General features: G+C 50.4%; 1 protein-coding gene across 1 annotated transcript in view; it reads right to left on the minus strand.

Moving 5' to 3' along the window:
* The window catches only part of Map3k14 (mitogen-activated protein kinase kinase kinase 14), a 46,319-nt gene extending 38,763 nt beyond the window's left edge, over positions 1-7,556 (minus strand). The window contains exon 1 of the mRNA XM_075990606.1: positions 7,338-7,556. The gene's annotated coding sequence lies outside the window, so the exon portion shown is untranslated. The remainder of the gene's footprint in view (positions 1-7,337) is intronic.
* Positions 7,557-7,828: the final 272 nt, after the last annotated feature.

Below are 7,828 nucleotides of genomic sequence, written 5' to 3' on the forward strand. Positions count from 1 at the left end.
CAGCCTGGTCTATACAGTGAATTATGGGCTTGCTAGGAGTGCATAGTGAGACCTTGCCTATGAAACAAAAAAGGAAGCAAAAAGGGCCAGCATGATGGTTCAGCAGGTAAAGGCACTTGTCACACAAATCTGTGGCCTGACTTTGATCCTAGAATCCAGGTAACAAGGGAGAAGGACAGAACCAACTTCACAGGTTGTCCTCTGACCTCCATGTGTGCACTGTGGCATACTTACCCCCATCCCTCATCTATACATACAGACACATACATAAGTAAAATTTTAAAAAAAATGACAAAATAGATGAGGGCCATAGACTCTGAGAGCCTGCCTGGGTTGGTATATGTGTGTTCACACTCATATAAGCTCAAGGTAAGCTCAAGGGGACGGTGCTTGGTGGCTGCAGAAATGAAACACGGTGATGACTGTATTCTGATTGATCCCTGTAGGAAAACCTGCAAGTTAGATGCTGAACCTCTCCTCTCAACTTCTTCCCTAAATACTGAGCTGGTGACCCATTTATTTCTGATTGAGAAGACGAGCCTTCTGGCCCTGCAATCCATCTGGGCTGACCTGCATATGCACCCTACATAGGGACGGATGGTGCACAGACCCCTCTCTTACATTTCTGTCTACAAAGCTATTCCTGCCGCTCAAACCACAGGACATAACAGGTGCGACTTATGGGCTCGGGGAGCTGTTCCCCACATTTACTCCCCCAGGCAGAACACTTCTGGCATTGTCTTAACTGGCGATCACCCCCTCATTTGGGGTCAGCTAAACTCCTCTTTCCTTCTAAGTCTCCCAGCTATTCCTAATACCAACCGGAAGAGTCTAGTCAGTAAAGGGGAAGGCCAGGGTCACCAGAAGGATCAGCTAGAACAGCTCTTTGCATGTACAATGGGCCATTACCCAGCTATGACATCATGCTTTGCCCTTAGAGGCCTCTCATGGAGAGGAGCCAGACAGGTCGGGCTGGGGTGACACCGGCTACTCAGGCTCTTCTGGCCACCTGTATGCCATGGGCAACATGCCACATATTTGGAGCAGAAAGACACAAATGCTCCTTGGTGTCCAGTGTTTTGGAACCTCACCATCAATCAATTGTCACTCAAGACCCATGTTTAGGTAAGACACTGCTTGGGGACAATGAAAGTATCTTAAAGGTGGAGACACCTTTGAGATTTCTGGGTAACCCTGCCTAGACTTTATTTTCTTAACAACCCCAGCCTCTTTTCGACCACACAAACCTGATGGTAGAGGAGAGAGTCAGAGAGCTTTCTGTTTACTTTTTCTTAGAAGCAGAGCAGAAGCCACGCTCTGCTATCATTCCCAGGGCCCAAGAGCTTGCAGGGAGCCTGAGAGTGGTGGCGCTCCTGTGGGGAACTGGGAGCTGTTTCACAAAATAAAAGTCCTACGCTAGGGTAGCTCCTGGGTCCAGCGGCAACAAGACACAGTGCAAAGAGCTAAAGCTCTGCCTCCAAGTCGCTAGATGGCCTCAGTCAACCTTTTGCAGAGGTGGGTACAATACTAATGCATATCTGCCCCTGCCCCCATGTGTGTATGTATGTGTGGACACCAGAGGGTGACTGTCATGTCAGGGTTTTCCTCAATGGCTCTCCACTTTTTCCCCTTTTTCTCTCTCACTGAAACTGGAGCTTACTGATTGGCTAGACTGGCTGGCATGAGCTCCCAGGAGGCCCCTGGATCCTCCTGTCTTTACTCTCGAGCCTTAGCACTAGCATTGTGTCACAGGGACACAATGCTGCACCTGTTTTTTTTAGGTAGGTGCTGAGTTCTGAACTCAGGAGGACTCTGTGACAGGGACACTTGCAAGGGATTATCAGTTCTACCGAGGCCCTGAACTGTCAAGTCCATCTTGTGGATGGCCCTGGACACGCGGACTAACACTGAGTGCACTAGTCAAGGACACACTTAAGACCCTCTGATCATGGATGGCTCTCTGGAATGAGATTCAGCAGAAGCTGTGACCACTGGAAAATGGGAGGGGAGGATGGTTCAGGCCTTCCCCCACTGTTTCTCTCTGGGCCCACACACTGATCTGGTATATGGAGACTAAGGTGATCAGTTTACCTAACCCCAAGCTTCCTGAAGCCCAGGGAGCAACAGGCTTTCCTTCCCAACTGCTGGAGCTCTTGTGAACCTCCAACTCAGGTGACTGAAAGGAAGGCAGAGGTGAAAAGGGCTCTCCCCAAATCTCTCATCTCTAAGTACAATTTGTATCTCTCTAACTCTCTGCCAAGGGATTTCCCAGCTCCCCAGGGCCAAAGCTCCACTCCTGCTGCCACGCTGAACTGTCACTGGATATGAGCCATTTTCCACCCTCAAGGTGGCTGGGCTCAGGAGTGGTGACACTGCTGACCTGGGCTCTGTGCCCTGCCCATATGACCCACCAGGACATGGCTGTCAGTCAGCAAGCTTTAGGAGCCTCCCACCGGCTTCCCGCTCCCTGCTCCTAGCCCTTGGGCAGGAATGAAGGTGATCTTTGGCAGAGGACTTTTCAACAAGGTCTGCTCAGGACTTCCTCTGCAACGGGGGGCCGGGGGAACAAACGGCCTGTTACCTACACCCCTGCATGAGTGACTCACCTTCCAGAGAAAGTACTCCCCTCACCTAAGAAAAGCTGCTTGAAAAACTGACTAAGGCACCTATCACATGCAGGCTGTGGGGCTGGCCAGTGACTGAGCAGGTCCAGATGCTCGCTCTGCCTTCACCTCCAGCCTTGAAGGCAAGTGCCACCCTGGGCCTGCAGCTTTCATTTTCATCTGAGCAAGCTCCTCACGAGGCTTGACATCCGGTGATTTATTTTTTCTAAAAACTAGATTCGCTTTAGAAATGACTCTTCGCCTATCAAGACAGCTTCCCCAAGAGAAAACAAATGCAGTTTAGAGAGAATGTCAGTGGGGTGGGAGCCAGTATTTTTGTTTTGTATTAAGAAGGAGAAAAGAATTTAATTCCCTATCCCCCCAACAAAACCCTGTGGTATCTGAAGCAAAACCTGCACATTCTTGACTCTAGCTCCAAGGCCCCCAGACCTGAGAAGAGGTGGGTGTCATGTGCTGATGGAAACCATACTCCCCCAAAAAAACAAATGTTGCCTTCTTGTCTTCCAAACAAAGAACAAGCCCTCAGTGGTTTATATTCTATGAGCACTGTCTTTCTCACCCCAAGTTAATGCTGAGACCCACTCAGGGAGGACATCGGGGAGCTCCCGGACAGGCCCAGTTCTGTTTGGACCAGAGTCCTGAGAGGCATGCAGGTAACTCTATGTTGACTTTGAACTCTGACCAGACAGATCCTAAGTCTTTTTGAGCTTCTCTGAAGCACAGTTAGGGCAGGATGTATAGTAAGCCTGGGGCACCAGGGGCTAGAGAGATGTCTCAGTGAGTGAGTAAGTCTGCAGCCCAGTCTGAAGACCTGAGTTTGCTCTCTGGAGCCACACGGAAGAAGGAGAGAAGTGACTCCTGCATACTGTCCTCTGATCACCACATGTGTGCTGTGATACACATGTGTGCACACACAATGACTATATATAACAACGTGTGGGAAAACTTGACAGCTAAGCCATCCAGGCTGGCTGAAAACAACGACTGACCTGTCAGACTCCCATTTTCCTTCATATGGTCTTAGAGAAGTCAGATCTCCAAACAAGGTAGCAATCGGCTGCTACGACTCAGTCACAGCGACCATGACAACGACCAACAGCAGTGACAGCCACTGTGCTCAGCCCAGCACACGCTCCTCTTGTATGCTCAAAGCCACGAACATTTCTGATCCCATATGAGATGGGGCACTCCATGCTCACAGAAGTGAAGCCATTTGCTCGAGGGTACACAGACAGACAGACAGACAGACAGACACGGACAGGACAGGCCCTGACTCAGAGCTGTCTGACAACATAAACTGCCACACAGATGTGGTGGCACTATGACAGGCTCTCCCACTGTGCAGACCGCTTGCGCCTTCTGCCTTAGCATAGGTACAGTTTTCACAATGACCAGTATCAACAGTCAGTAAGCAGTGATAACAATTAAGAGCCGTTATGATGGCTGAAGCCCTGGTTTAATTACGTTCAAAATTGACTTTCTGAGGAGAGCGACTTATCACTCACTTATACAAGTATCCTAAAATGATGAAGTGTATGTCAAGAAAAGTCAGTTTAGATTCTAGTCACAACACCAAATCCCTAAGGATTAGTGTCTGTTTTACTTAGTACTAATTTTAAAGATCTTTACCCTATACTGTATATTTTTATATATATAAAGGCTGTCTACCAAATTATTCCCTATGCACATAATTCCAAAGGAGTTCTACCAGGGAGTTCAAGATGAAAGACTCTAAGACAGCAAGAGGCAAAGGGAGCCTCAGTTTAAGCATGAATAAAAGAACGCACAGGCTTTGGAGGAAAACATCCTTAGTCCTGTCACTCAGGCAGTTAGAGAAGCTCAGAATGCAGGCCTCTACCTCAATGCCCTGCACAGAACTGCCTATGTGCCCGCCTTCCACCCAGTCTTCCCGCTCTGCCCCACAGCTGTCAGTCCTGCAGTCGGCACCCCCACGTGAATGTGGGGTGCTCACATTTGAAATGCTCACTCTACCCTCACCCGACCCGTGAAGACACTCGCCTCCATTCCTTTCCCTTATTCGGGATCCTGGTGTGCAGAGGGCTGACTTATCCTTAGAGCTCCTCAAATCCACTCTCCAAACGTCCCGCTCCACACCCACTTCACGCTGGTGCCTTCAAAAGTGCCCAGAGTGCCCAGATGCCTCCAGTTTAACTGAACTACTAAAATGGGGCAAACAGGAAGCATCACACACAACTGCGGTAGTGACTTATTAATCACGAAAGCAGAATTTTAGTTGCATTTTAACCTTTTGCCAGGAAAAAAAAAAGCATTGAGATGATGGAAGCCATCAGTGGAAATGTCTGCCGCCTGTATGGGAAGCAAGCTGACCTTTCACTTAGACTGAATTTGGTTCAGATTCCTTATTTCTTCCCAGAAAAAAAACATCTGTCAAGCCACCCAGGATGAACCTGTGAGCTCTTCCCGGGGCAGAAGCAAATGTTGGGAGAAGTCCATGTTCTGTCCACCGAGATAAGAGAGAGGAAAAATAAAAGGAACCTAAAAGTGACTTCAGAGGCCAAGGGGACAACATAAAACTCCAAAGAGGGGCACAATGGCCTAAACCAACAAGCCCAGATTTGTTTTTATCCATGGTACACCCCTCCAGTCTCCTTCCAGCCCCTAGCTAGTGATGAACCCTCTCCCTCACAGAAAACCCTCCTAGCAGTTGCCCGGGGTGGAGGCGGGGGCCAGTCAGGGTGAGTCCTATCCTCTCTCAAACAAACACTCCGATCTGATCACAAAGGAATCAGTGTTCATCAGGAGAACCAAAATGAGGAACCAAACCTCTATCTGCCGAGGCTGAACGGCAAAACCAGACGTTTTTGTTTAATAGACGAGGGTTCATTTGCCAGGGTCTCTGTGGTGCCAATCATACAAACTCTAACAGTTACCAGAGGCAACAAACAAACAAACCAACAAAACCCCACCTCATAGCCGCTCCTTCTACCCAGGAACAATTAGAAAATGACCACTTGGTACGGTTTAATTGCACAGACTGCTGAGATATATTTCTGGGTACGTACAGCTGGGTACTTCTTTCTAAAGTCAGACATATTAACTATTATTATGAGATCTTCTGAGAAATTCACCACCCTCTTCCAAATAAATCAGGATGTCTTCTTCTTTTTCTTTCCGGTGTTCTGAGACAAGATCTTGCTATGAAGCCCTCACTGCCTCCCAAGTCGCAGTGATCCTCCTGCCTTAGCCTCCCAAGTGATGGGATTACAGTTGTGTGCCATCATGCCTAGTTTTCAAGATGTCTTAAAGGCATTAAAAAAAACTCAGAAAGCTGGCATCGGTCCAAAGGAATTGCCTTTGACATCACTTCAGATACAAGAGAAAATCCACATACATCATAAGCAAGACAACAACCTTCAAAGCAACCTTTCATGTTAAGAGAAAAAAATATTACCCCAGATCTCCTCCCTCTTTATCTATCTAGTTACCTTATGCAGTCTGAATACTGAGCCTGAGAACTCACTCTCAGTCACGGCTTTGAGGCCTCAGACAAGGTATGTGCGCCTTCACGACCCACACCCGGTTCAGGTACTCCTCTTAACTGGATACTACTCCATCCATCTTACCACACCTACCACTGACTGTAAGGGAAAGTCGCTCAGCAAACCCCTGCATGGCTGATGTTAGGATCCCCGATCTTTCAAAAAACCCATGTTTCCAGCCATAGTGCCAGTGTTCCAAAGTTCACTCGACTTGGTACCACGCTCATCACTTAGTTTCCTTCACTTTTAGAGACCTTAATCAAGTCACTAGTGTCCACTGTCTCCAATTAAGAACAACAACAACAACAAAACCCCTGCCATTAATACACTGATTTTTGAAACCGTTCTTCACTCAGCCTCTCCTTTACAACCCATGGACACCACTACCCATCCTTTAGTGCTGACAGCCATCTTTCAATCTCAACTTAAGGGCGAAAAAAACCACTTTTTTTGAAGTTAATGAGCACGGGGGGGGGAGGGAGAGACCTTTTCTGAAGTTAATAAACACGGAAGAGGCTCCGAAGCAGGTGGGAATCTCTGCCTCCGACAAATGTTTCTTTTTACTTGGTGACAGGTGGCTGCAAGCTGCCAGAGCTACGGTGAGCTTCCAAGATGGGACTAGTACATATAAACAGACACCAAAAGTCCCGAGTAGAACACAGAATCACACAGTAGGGTCAGGATCATCGAAGAGGAGCGATACTGTGGGCGACTAGCAGTGCCCCGCCGAGTACCCAGGGCAGTCTCGGCTCCTTCTCCCAGCACAAGTGACCCCAAGCACTTCACAGGGAAAGGCAGAGCGTTTCACGGCTAGGGCGGTGGAGCGATCTTCTCTCAAGGGGGGCACCTAGGAGCAGGGTCTGGTAGTGGGGCGGCTGAACTCGATGGCACGAATGTTGGGGAAGGGGAGGAAGGCAGTCCCCGCGCGCGATCCGGGCGAGCGTGTGACCCGTGGGTGCGCGGCCTGGAAGCTCCGGGCGAGCACAGCGTTGCGAGCGTGGCGCTGGTGGCGCGGCTGGCGCGGCGCGTGCGAGCTGGTTAGACCGCAGCCACCCAGCCACCCATCCCAGTCAGCCCTCGCGGAGAGCAAGGCCGCAACCCGGCCCCGGCCTGAGAAGCGCCCCGTCCCCGCCCGCTCAAACCCTCAGCGCCCCGCTTTAGGTCTCGGGGCTATGTATGCCCAGTCACCTACCGGCTGAGCGCCGTTCTCCTCAACCAAGCGAGTGTGGCGCTTCGCCGACCAGCGATCGCTCGGGGGCCCAGCCGCCCCTCCCAGGCCACGCCCCCACTATAGCCCCGCCCCGGGCCACGCCTCTCCCCGTGGCTGCGACTTTGCGAGCTTCCCGCCTCCTTTCTTTGGCCGTACCGCGACCCTTGATCCCGCCCACACCCACATGTAAGCCAATAAGGCGTCTCCTACCCGCCGGTCTGCGCCCCACTCCCTAGCAGCGATTGGCCAGCGCGGTCTTTCCCAAAATGGACACTGTTTCCGGCCAGGGTTTCTGGAGGCGACGACTGGGTGGACGGGCGGGCAGTAGGCGGAGGAGGCCTGGGTGTTGGTGGAACCACACACATGCGCTCTCGGCTTCTGGCAAATCTTTTTACGGGTTGCATTCTTTTTGAGGTTACGGGAAGGAAGGGCGACTGTACGCATGCGTGGGCATTCCCGGCTTCGGCTTTGGT

This window comes from Microtus pennsylvanicus, chromosome 11 (assembly GCF_037038515.1).
Source record: "Microtus pennsylvanicus isolate mMicPen1 chromosome 11, mMicPen1.hap1, whole genome shotgun sequence".
Classification (NCBI taxonomy): domain Eukaryota; kingdom Metazoa; phylum Chordata; class Mammalia; order Rodentia; family Cricetidae; genus Microtus; species Microtus pennsylvanicus.